This window comes from Pygoscelis adeliae, unplaced genomic scaffold (assembly GCF_000699105.1).
Source record: "Pygoscelis adeliae isolate BGI_AS28 unplaced genomic scaffold, ASM69910v1 Scaffold252, whole genome shotgun sequence".
NCBI lineage: Eukaryota > Metazoa > Chordata > Aves > Sphenisciformes > Spheniscidae > Pygoscelis > Pygoscelis adeliae.
The window spans coordinates 1021187-1033254 of record NW_008824185.1 but is presented as its reverse complement, the minus strand read 5'-3'; the positions used below and the strand labels follow the sequence as shown (position 1 = coordinate 1033254).

The 12068-nt window shown below is 38.2% G+C and overlaps 1 protein-coding gene across 1 annotated transcript in view; it reads left to right on the top strand.

The window, feature by feature from the left end:
• COMMD10 (COMM domain containing 10) overlaps nucleotides 1-12068 on the top strand; it is a 111062-nt gene that overhangs the window by 90319 nt on the left and 8675 nt on the right. The window lies entirely within an intron of this gene.

The following is a 12068-nucleotide window of genomic DNA, read 5'->3' as shown; positions in this document are numbered from 1 at the left end:
ACTACTAAGGAGATGATTCCATGCTGCATTAAACAGAAATGTAGAAAATGCAGCAGTTTCTAGTAACAATTATTATTATCATCTGAATAATGCCCTATGAGATTCCTTGTGGTATGGCTTCACAGTAGTGAAATATTCAGGGAGCTTTTGGGTAAGAGCTTTCAGCAAGTTAATTTATAACCCCATTTTGATATTTATCTTCACCTCTTCAGTTCTTGTTTGCTTGGAAATATTGCCACATACTGGCCTGTAAATAGCATTTTCAGTTCAATTCACAGCCAGTCAGTACCTGGAGAAGAAATTAAGTCTAATGTCATGGTTTCACAATTAAGTTTACGCCATGGAGTCTAGGCATGATTTCACAATCATTATACTGTATCTCTGCACTACTGGATTGCTCACAGAAGAATTGTAATGTTGGGTACCTGATTGCCATTCTGTCACATTATCTGGAGTATATGCAACTAATGCAGAGTTTATGCCAACCTTGTGTTTTTATACTGTGTTTATTTTGAGAGAATGGGCTATGCAACCACTAATGAAAAATTAACCTATTGACTTTCTATTAAACACGTTTTACAGTTGAAGTGAATCTAGCACCTTGTATTATCTGACCATAGCATTTTGGTTCTACACAAGAGCCCTATGGCTAGGTGATGCTCTGAATGGTAGTATCTAGAGGCATAACTGACTAATAGTAGCAATTTTTTATCCAAGAGCTCTGGATCCTTTGGGTATTCAGTCCTGTCTTGCTCTTTATGGATATTTTATACTCTCTTTAAAGTTTCAGAGCTATTGGAGATTGTGCTGGAATACTTTTGCATTGTTTAAAAATCATTAATCAGACTCTAGTTGCAGCACTTCTAAACTGGTGGTGATAGACAAGCAAGAGGTCAGCAAAGTCTTTGAATCCCAAGACTGACCATTCAACAGCCCTGTCACTTGTGAATTTTGCTGGCCTACTACCAAGTTATCTAGATCATCTTTCTGGCTACTATCACTGCTGATCAGCCAATATCTATTGAAATTACTTGTTCATCCAGTCCCATGTCTTCTAAGAGTGAAGAACAGTGGCCGTCTAAAAGGTGTGATTGCCAACTTCTAGGGATTTCATTTGGGTCAACTTCCTGTGAAAAATATTCAGAGAAATTGCATCCTCATGGATGGGTTGAAATTGTATTCCTTATCAACTCTTCAGCTAAGGGGTGGTTATTATTTATTACCAAATATCATTCTTTGTTATGAGGTGGGCTCTCTGAACAGATAAGATCTGTAATCTTTAACAAGATAAACTAAAATCACCTCTCATAGAGGCACAATTTAATGCTAGTTAGTGCAGATAGGACTGCAATTAGATTCCCCATTCTTAACCCTGTTTCAAACTAAGCACACCAGCTTCTCCTAGTATCTTTTCACATGTGGTGCATCCAGATGATAACCATCCAGGTGACACTGAACTCCCCCCAGTTTCTTAATATCTATGCTGTACTGGGGATGTGCAGGACTGGATGCAGTGTCTCAGATGAAGCCTCACGAGTGCCGAGCAGAGGATAATCACTTTGCTCTGCCTGATGGCTGTGTTCTTGCTAATGGAGGTAAATGCTCTCTTCTATTCCCCATATGATGGGATATGTTTTAAGACAAGAAGTCTCTTTTCTTGCAAGTAGAACTATTGAATGATGTATTTCAGAAGTTCAGAAGGAAAAGTTTTAGTTCCCAAAGGAAAAAGGAATGGAAATTATTTCTGGATCTTCAGTATCCTAAAGCTTTCATTCATTGCTGTACCAAGCATAGTTATTGTTGAACGGCCTGCAGCTTTTGACCTCCCATGTGTTTACTTTCACATTTCAATACTTTCAACACACAGAAAACATGAACAATTCCTGGAGAAACATTTCCGTTCAAATACAAAAACTCACTTTGTATGTATTTACCAAAGTTCTTGCTGATATGGAGATGCAGTTTATTCAGTTGGTCCTTCCTCTTGCGATCTTGGGCTGTGTTCTAACATGTTAGATTTTAATATCTCTGTAAGCTTCAGCTTTAGCAAAACCAATGCCACAAAAACCAAGTACTGCATTTATCAGTTTGAGAGCTGGATTGCCAACTGTCATATTAACTGTTGGATCTACATATTCCTTAGACAACCTCTGATCCTACACTGCCTTTGCCTGACCACCAGAGTTTTGGCTAGTTTATGGTTGCAGACAAGTTAATCTGTTTGTCTCCAAGATAAACAAAACAATCCAAATAGAATTCGTTCTCCTACGCAACAGTGCTTTAATCCTTTTAAAATAATGGTCCCAAGTATATTGGACTATTTGTTCTCACTAAAGCAACTGGTCTGCAATTTTGGTAATTCATTCCTCTGCATAGGGCTGTGGAATTACTCTCTTTTCAGCAGTCACAAAACTTTTCTCATGCATGGAATCTAATGGCATCTCCCATTAGTGTGTGTTCAACTGTTAATTCTGTCACTCACCAGTAAGAGAGCGCAGATACTCTTAATATGCTTTTTCATAAGACTTCTGTCACCCTGAGGCCTCAGCCGAGTACCTGATCAGGTTAATCAGGGTATCTTTCTGGTTCATCAGTTCATCTGTCAACCATTTGTTTGCCCAGTTCATTCTTTCTGCTGGTCAGTGCAGTTTTACACATTGAATGCAACTAGAGCACTGCCTTGGTACTGAATAGGAGGAAATCATTTAAATCTAGAGTCTCCATTTTGTCTCTGATGTATGCTTAATTTGAAGTCGAGATAGTTCAATCCCCCTTACTTCCTCATTTTTCTTAGGAAAAAAGTGCAAAAAACACAGAAGCTTGCTTTAGATAGAAGAATATGTGAATCATGAAGATTAAAGACAGGGCAATTTACTGTACATGGATAGTCATACCCTAAAGGCGTATAACAACCAAGAATGTGTGAGAACGTACAGTGCGTTCAAGATAGGTAAGTTTTCCCTGAGATTGTTGGAAAATATTTCTGTTGTATGAAGGAAAGCCAGACTTAACAGTCCCCATTTAGCCAGTGGGGAGGCAGCTATTAACAGTTCTCTGGTAGTACTCTTCACCATCATCTTTCTCTGTTTAAGCTAAACTCCCCAGTGTATGTAGAAACTGCATTTATGTGTGTAACATTGTATGTGTCATTATGTCAGGTTAGAAAGCAAAATTTTTTAACCTACCATACCTACATATCATTCTTCTTTGTTGTTCGCTTTACCATCACCTCATTATGTATGTCTTAAGAAGAAAAAATGTAGCTGTTTTGGACTTGAATATATTGAAAGTCAATATTAAAACCAAGCTATTTCAGTATTAACTGACATAATTCTAATTTGTCTGAATATTGTAGTACAAGTATTAAAAAGTATTTTTGTCTGTAAAATAATGTCCCATGTTAAGAAGACATATCTTTGAATCATGGAATGATTTGGGTTGGAAGGGACCTTTAAAGATCACTTAGTCCAACCCCGCTGCTGTGGGCAGGGACATCTGTCACTAGATAGCATTGCTCAAAGCTGCATCCAGCCTGACCTTGAACACTTCCAATGATGGGGCATCCACAACTTTTCTGGGCAACATCTTGCAGTGTCTCGCCACCCTCATTATTAAAAATGTCTTCCTTATATGCAATCTAAATCTACCCTCTTTCAGTTTAAAACCGTTGCCCCTTGTTCTGCCACTACAGGCCCTGGTAAAAAGTCTCTCTCCATCTTTCTTGTGAGCCTCCCTTAAGTATTGAATGGCTGCAATAAGGTCTCCCCGGGGCCTTCTCCAGGCTGAACAAACCCAACTCTCTCAGCCTTTCTTCATAGCAGAAGTGTCCCAGCCCTTGCATCATTTTCATGGCTGTCCTCTGGACCTGTTCTAACAGGTCCATGTCTTTGCTGTACTGAGGACTCCAGAGCTGGACGCTGTACTCCAGGTGGGGTCTCGTGAGAGCAGAGTAGAGGGGCAGAATCCCCTCCCTCGACCTGCTGGCCATGCTGCTTTTGATGCAGCCCAGGATATGGTTGGCCTTCTGGGCTGCAAGCGCACATTGCTGCCTCGTGTCCAATTTTTCATCCACCAGTACCCCAAGTCCTTCTCTGCAGGGCTGCTCTCAATGCATTCATTCCCCAGTCTGTGTTAATGCTGGGGATTGCCCCGAGCCAGGAGCAGGACCTTGCACTTGGCCTTGTTGAACTTCATGAGGTTCGCGTGGGCCCACTCCTCAAGCCTGTCAAGATCCCTCTGGATGGCATCCCTTTCCTTAAGCGTACCAGCTACACCACTCAACTTGGTGTCATCCACAAACTTGCTGAGGGTGCACTCGGTCCCACTATTTGTGTCATTAATGAAGACAATAATGAAGATATTAAATAGTACTGGTCCTAGTGCGGACCCTTGAGGGACACCACTTGTTAACTGGTTTCCACTTGGACACTGAGCCATTGATTGTAATTCTTTGGATGCTGCCATCCAACCAATTCCTTACCCATCTACCAGTCCATCCATCAAATCCATATCTCTCCAATTTAGAGGTAAGAACGTTGTGGGGAACAGTATGCATGTTGAAAACCTTCTAGTGACTAAAAGGAGGAGAAAAGTTGTGTTAAATTCCTTTCCGTAGTAGCATAAAAATACTGTTTCAAGAGAAAATATTTTAAACCATTGCCTTCATTTATTTTTCTTTTAAATTTAAAACCTTTGGTAGTCAGCAAATATATTTTTAACATTCTCTCCAGATATGAGAGATGTAAGAAAAATCTGGAAACATGTTAGATTATTTTAAAAGTTTTATAACTTCTTAGATTGCAAATCTAAATATCAATGACTACTCCATATATTACACTTCTACCCTGTGTTATAATCGGTGTAGACAAGACATTAAACAAATCATAAGCTTTCAGTATGTTTTTGGAAGAAGTGACTTAGTATCTTAAACATAGGTTTAAACATCAGTTTATAAAATCGTTCATACAGACAAAATAGCGTTTGCAAACTGACCTGTAACACCTTATTTTTCCATTTTTCCCTTTGAAGAACATGTACATTAAAAAGGTAAAAATCTGAAAGACATTAAGCATAGTTTAAATATTAATTTCATGTCTATCTTTAGGAAAAGATTACACCATATAATATCACTTTTGTTCCTTGATTTACCATTTCAGTTTTGCATCACGCAGTGCTGGCTTGAAAGAGAAGAATGTAATTAATTTGGAGCTAAATGGATTCATTTTGAGAGAAAAACATAAAAAGTATCTGAGGTTTGATATTCACTGAAATTATTGCCGCCAGCCTGAGTACTGTATTGTACTCCAGCCATCTGTAGAATAATCCAAATCTAGTACTGTATTCCTTCACATTGCTCACTCTCTTTTAAAGCAACCTGTATGAACTGTAATTCAATAGCACACAGACTTGAAGAAAATAAAAAGGGATTTGATACCCTCTTTCAAATTGCTTATGTTAGCCAAAAGTTGGGTTTTTTTCTTCCCTGAGAGGGTATTACCTATATACTTACATTCTGGCTTTGAAGGAAACTCTGGGTGAGTGGTTTGATTTCATCTTCACTGTATGTGAAAACACTTAGTACTTGTGCTTTCTGTCCTTAGCACTCTGTCCAGTTTTCTTTATAAGCAATGAGAATTCACACCACACCACTGCATCAAGCTTTAAAAAACTTTTCAGCAAAAGTAACAAAGCAGGAAGATGACTGAAATTACAATGTCTAAAATCCAAAATAGCTGTTTTTTTCATCATTAGAACATGTGTAACCTTCAGCGACAAACTGAGAAAGAAAAGTTGTTGGTGGATTGCTTCATAATAAGTGGTTATTTCTGCATTCCTCTTAATCTTGCAGAGTTATAATCAGAAAAGACCAGTCTTTTTTTTAATTCCTTGGAAAAGCTTTTTTGTCTAATTTGAGAAACTTTGCTTTTAAAGACTTCTTCCAGTTTTGCATGGTGCTGTGTTGCCTGAGAAATGTTGGTGTTTGCTTGTGTCCAGCTGGCAATGTCTTTTTCATCACACTCCGACATCGGTATGCCCTTGATCCAAACAGGTAGCTCAGGTTCAAGGCCTTGCTGGGTTGCTTCTGGCAAGGAAGAGATACTGGCTAGGAGTCTGGTATTTATTTGTAAATTGTGACTATTATAGCAAAAGCTGTACATCTGTTCTATTTCTTAGAATACAGTAAAAATAGGAGGTGACTTCCTAAAAAAAAAAAAGAAAATACACATTACTTTACAAACAATCTTATTCCCTAAGAGCTCTGTCTTTGATCCTGCTGCGGACTAGACTGCTAGTTAACATCCCTCACTCCCACCTGGCTTTCCAGTCTCTTTCAGCAGCTGAGACTTGTGTGCAAGCACCCAGTTGCTAGCTGCTGGAATGATTTGCCTGCTGGAGATCAGAGATATGCTTGCTGACAGCCACTACCACCCTTTTAGCACAGAAGAAAACCCCGAACATTTTATCTTTGCCTGTCTGCCTAACAAAATCCAAATTGGTGATACTCCGAGTGACCCATCCCAAACAAAAGAACTAATTTACAAATTATCTAATCTTGACATTTTGTAAATATTTAAGCAGATTTTTTTGAAAGGGTATTTTCACATCAGTTACATTGATTTCACGTGGATCTGAGCTTCCTTAGATCTTTCCTCTTGCTGCTGGCATCTTTTATCTAGCCTCTTTTCTTGTGCCTCAGTAGAAACAATAGATACTTTCAGGTTTTCTGGTGGTGAAGAAAGGCCTTTCGTTGTAAAACACTGCAGTGTTGCAGTATCTTATTGAACCAGGTAGGCTCAGAAGCTAACACTGCAAAAAGATGCCAGCTTCCTCCATTCATCTAAAGCCTTCTTGAAGTGTTACTCATCTGCATGACTACACCACATAAAATTCCTGTCAGAGCAGTTGCTCTAGATGTGGATGCAGACAGCAATAACCCAGATTTCTTCCCCTGGACACAGGAGGTTTTGTCTGGCTTTTAGTTGAGACAAAAGGAGTGGCCTTGTGAGTGGTTTGGATCACAATTTGAGCTTTCTCCAAGTCCAGCTTTCTTCGGACCCAACGTTAGATGTGTATCTGATTTGAACATGAAGGATTTGCAGCTCCATGTTAATCATGTCAGCTACAAGAAGCTCTCTGTGTGAGCAGCTCTCTAAAACACTCTGTCCATGTTGTTGAGCTCCTCTCCTTGCTGTAGGTGGTTTTGATCATTGTATATCTGCATACAAATCTATCTCAGTCTGCCTTCGATGCTGTAGGGCTGAGCTTCACTGCCCTCTAAGATAGTTATCCAAGTTGCAATGTTTGCCATTTGAGTCCATAATCTTAAGTTTTCAGATGCCAATGCTAGGCTAATGTTGCACTTAATATTTACACTCAGTTCTGTTAGCTTCCTAGAATGGGATTATTTTCTGAGTACGATAATGGAAATATTTCATAACCATGCCTACATGAGATCTTTTTGATGTGTGGTTTGTAAAAAATTAATTTGGCTGTGATCAAATTCGGCGAACATGTGAGGTCAGAAAAGCTTGAAAGCACTTCTGGAGCCAGCATGCTCTCTGTTTCTTCAGCAGTAGTTCTCTACAAGCATAAGAAGAAAAGTGAATTCTTTATCATTCAAGGTGAATGTAAGACTACTGTGTCAGTCTTGATGTGAGATATCTTTAGAATAGAAGTGTGAACTCACTGGTCTTCATGATGTTTGAAGACTTACACAATAGCCCTCGTGGAAATAAATGAAACACAGAGTTGTAACTCCCTGTTTTTCCTTGCAGTGTTCATGAACTTAATTTTTTTTAATCATAATTTCTGTGCCAAATAAGCTGTACCAAAATGCAAAAGATCAAATAGTTTAATTTCTTCTCAGGAATAAAACTATTTAGTTGTCAAAGTAGAGTTCTGCCTAAAGAAGAAAGTTGTATTCTGATAGGTACAGACTGTACACTGCATAAGCAATGTACAACAATTAGGGTATACGTGCTTTCCCAGAGAATCTTTTTTCCATACTTGGTACAGTGCAGTTTAATAGGAAGAAAGGGTATATTTGTTTTAAACTTCCGGTGAGGTTGCTTCTTCAGAGAGCTTTCTACAGTATCAGGAGTACAGCATAAGTTGCAGAATTAGGTGAGAGATGAAATTGGAAAGTTGTCATTATTAGTGTTCCTTCAATTAATCAGTGGTAATCTTAGTAATTGTGGGGTGGCCTATTAGTGAGTGAAACTAACAATTTTCAAACACATCTGTTCCTGGATACTATATTTGGGAATTATACCTACACGTTTTCCTACTGAATCCTGAAATTACAGTGACACATTTGGGCAGATGGATGCTTTATGCAGTTAGTGACTGATCCCGTGCAGAGACTAGTGAGGAATCAATAATGAACTTGCACTTATAGTTGACAACTTATAGTTGTCTTCAAAGAGGGGAAGGGCGTATGAAGGTATATACAAAATACAGAACAGACATAGAAGGAACTCAGCCTTTCAATGGACCTTCTATGAGCCATTTTCCATACGTAGAACATACAGGGAGGTATCAGTACAAAAGACTTGCTTTTAAATATTCCTTGTGATAGGCACACACTGATACACATTTACCACCTAGTTCCCCAAAAAGCGTGTTTGTTCACTGTGATGTTTTTGTAAAAGTGTATTCAACACAATCTTTGCACAGAAATGACAGCCCTACAACTCTAGATTTCTTTCGGAGGTTTTCCATGCAAAAGTGTCATTAAAAGACCAACCAACGTAATGATGTTATTTGTAGGAATGTAAATTCCTAGTACATTCAAGGCAAAGGAACCCTCTGCCTGGATACAGTTGTTGGAAGAAAAATGCTTTGCTATCTCCCTTTTCTTTAGCAAGATGGTATTTACTCTGACTAGGTGTATGGAGGTGAAAACTGTAGTTCTTTGTTTCCAGATAATTGTCTCATTTTTAAAATGACAATTCTCCCCTACTGTGAAGAAAGGGGCCTATCTGCCTCTAATGATCTGTGATCTTCCCAGCCTATGTGGTCTTTTTAGTAGTTGTGTCCCATTTCTTGTCTGTAGATTTGCACCAGTTTGTCCAGCCAGTAATGGATATTTTCATGAGGGTGGAACGGAACAGGAGGAGTAAAAATGGAAATGACTGACGGTTCTTGTTGCTGTTTGGAAGTATGTCAGGTCTTATGCAGGTCTCCAACTGCCTGCAGAGTCTGTTGGCTCACTACTGGACTGGGCAATGAATTTATTCCATGCGCTTGTCATGAAAACATGCTTAGATGATCCTGTGTCTGCTGGAGTAAGATTATCTGTATGTATCTCCAAACCATCTATTTCCAGTAACACATTGATTAGATCTCAGGAATCAACGCAGAGCTTTGCGTAGGGGGAAAGACATCCTTAGCATGCCTTGATTTTGATCTCCCTAAATACCACAGGGAATTTGAAATTCTTAAGCTTATATGAGAAAGAAATGCAACTTTGAAAGGTAGAATGCAGTGTATGTACAAACTAAACGTTAACATATCGATCAGGAAAAGAGGGGGTTAGTATGAAGGATGTTCTGTTTTATAACAGTTGCACACTGAGACTTGAAAATGCATGTCATTCAGTCATAAGGCACAATTTTTTTTCCTCTACAAAAATAATTATTTGGTATTGCAAATGGAAATAAGCTTGGAAGAAGAATGAAGTTTGAAGGTCACATTTTCTGATGATGTGAAAGAAGTGTAATTAGGAATATGTAAGTTGGTGTTTAACTCCCTGTGTTCTGCTGAATTCCTTAGCTGAATTATATCCACCTACTGCTGTAAGAATATAAAGAAGTCTTAATTGCTGTCTCTTACGTGCAGAGAGTTAAGAAACAGGTGTGCTTTTAAGTGATGCTGGTCTGTTTTAACACATCTGCTTTTCTTACCATGCTACAGTTCATCTTTCTGACCAAGCAGCTTAAACTTGCTGATAAATTCTGTGAGGTACAACTTACGACCATCTTCCCATCTGTAAGTGCCTAAGCGAATGCATAGTTCTCCAGGGTCCAAGGAAATTTAAAGGAAGTCTGAACTGATGTAGCACAGATACTGATAGGTCCAGAGGGAAATGTAGGCTACTAAGAATTAGCTGGGGTCTGTTTAGGAATGCATCTGAATTTGGCCATAAACGGATTAGTTTAATTATCCATATCCTTCCATTATATCTGAGATTTTAGGGATATCTAATAAGCATAAATAGGGGAATGGAAAGCAAATGTGAAAATACTCTTCTCTTAAACCTGATTGAGATGTGGCTCAAGATAGTATTAAAGGTTATACTAGAATATGAAGTCTGGGATAAGTTTTTGCTTCAGCTAGTTACTATTAACCAACTTTGCTGAATATACTGTAATTTTTTACATGTGCTCAGTTGTAGAACATTACCATTATCAGTAGACATTTAGATATACAAACCAGCCTGTCCCTCCATCTGTTTGCTTCAGAATACTTGGCATTTATTTTGCAACGTCGTAAAGTAGTTACAGCTTTGCAGTTGAGAACTATTACCGCAATATCAATTTTTCATATTCAAGTTAGCTTTAAAACTAGAAGTTTGTCTTTTATTTATAAGTCCTAGTGCCTTGCTCTATGCTTATGCATGTGGTGGGGAGTTAAACGTGTGGAATACAGCTGGGCAATAAATAATGTTGCAAAACTCTGTCATTAGTAATAAAGCTTTTTGCAGTAGTACATTAAAATAGAAGTATCTAGAGCATTGGATTAAAAAAAAAAAAAAACAACAAACCAAACAAATCCTTTGATTGTAACCTACAATTTGCCTCTGCTTTCTGAAGTATTTTAAGGAGACATATTTTTTGCATGGTATCCACAGAAACATTTTGCAGCAAGAAGGTATTCATGTTTAAAATAAATTGTTAGCTGAAGCAATGGGAAATCGGAGACTCTCTTACATCTTGTGTAGTTGAATCTTCATCATTTTATGCTGATGATCATGTTCAGCTAAAAATTTGCCTAATTGTTTGCTGGTGGTTGTAAGCTAAGTGTATATTAAATGACTGGCTATTTTGTAGAATTAGCCTTACATTCAGAATGGCTCTTTTGGACAGGATAGCATATTAATGTTGACTGGGAACAGGAAGTTTTTATCTTCACTTTCCTTTCCCTTCTCTCCCCTCTTAGCACCCCTGCCCACAAAGGAAATTTGGTTTTGAACAGCTGTTTTAGAGACTGGTGAAGATGTTATGTTTTTTAAAATGATACAGACAATAAATGAGAAGATAGGTAAGAAGAGAAAACAACCCTGATCAGTTAAACTTATTAGAATTTCACAGAAGTTCTCAGGAGGCTGTAAATTGATACAGCCCTGGGGTGAGAGAAGAGGTAGATATGAAATCAGATTCCATCTAGATCTATAAAGGCAAAATGACACTAAAATTTAATTTTAACACTTAAAAATACATTCAGGAGTGATATGTGGCCAAATATGTTAAACCATATGTTTCAGAAAACTTATTACTATATTCTTTGCAATGGATTGAGAGTAATGTAAAGGTTTGTCTTGGGCGACACCTGCAATTCATGCAGACTTTTCCACTAGTAAATGCAATGTTCTGTTATGTTTAACAGCAGATGAGCACATTGAACTTAACAGCAACTTTATTTAGCTGAAGATGCTGCACATCACCTCTTTAGCTCTGCTCGCTGAGCATATCACTCCAGTGCTGTCCCTGCCACTCTTCATGGGTATTGAATCAGACAAAAAGCCTGTCTCCACATTTTCAAAGCTGCCCAAAGAATGAACGTTTGGTATTAAAGAGATTTCTTTGCCTTCATAAGAATAACATCTTCAACTATGTTTCTCTGATGCTATGAAGCTGTCACCCTCAAGGCTAAAATTGTTAAGAGTAGGAGCTAGGACTTCTACTGCTACAGCGACGAAGTTTGGGATGTAATTAGAAGAAGTATTAGAGTGAGTGAGTGTGACAATGGGAATAAATTCAGTTTAGTTTTCTGGTTACTCTGTTTAGTTTTCTTTCACATGAAGGTGATAACAACAAAGAGAAAATGAGATGCCAGAAATGAGGGAA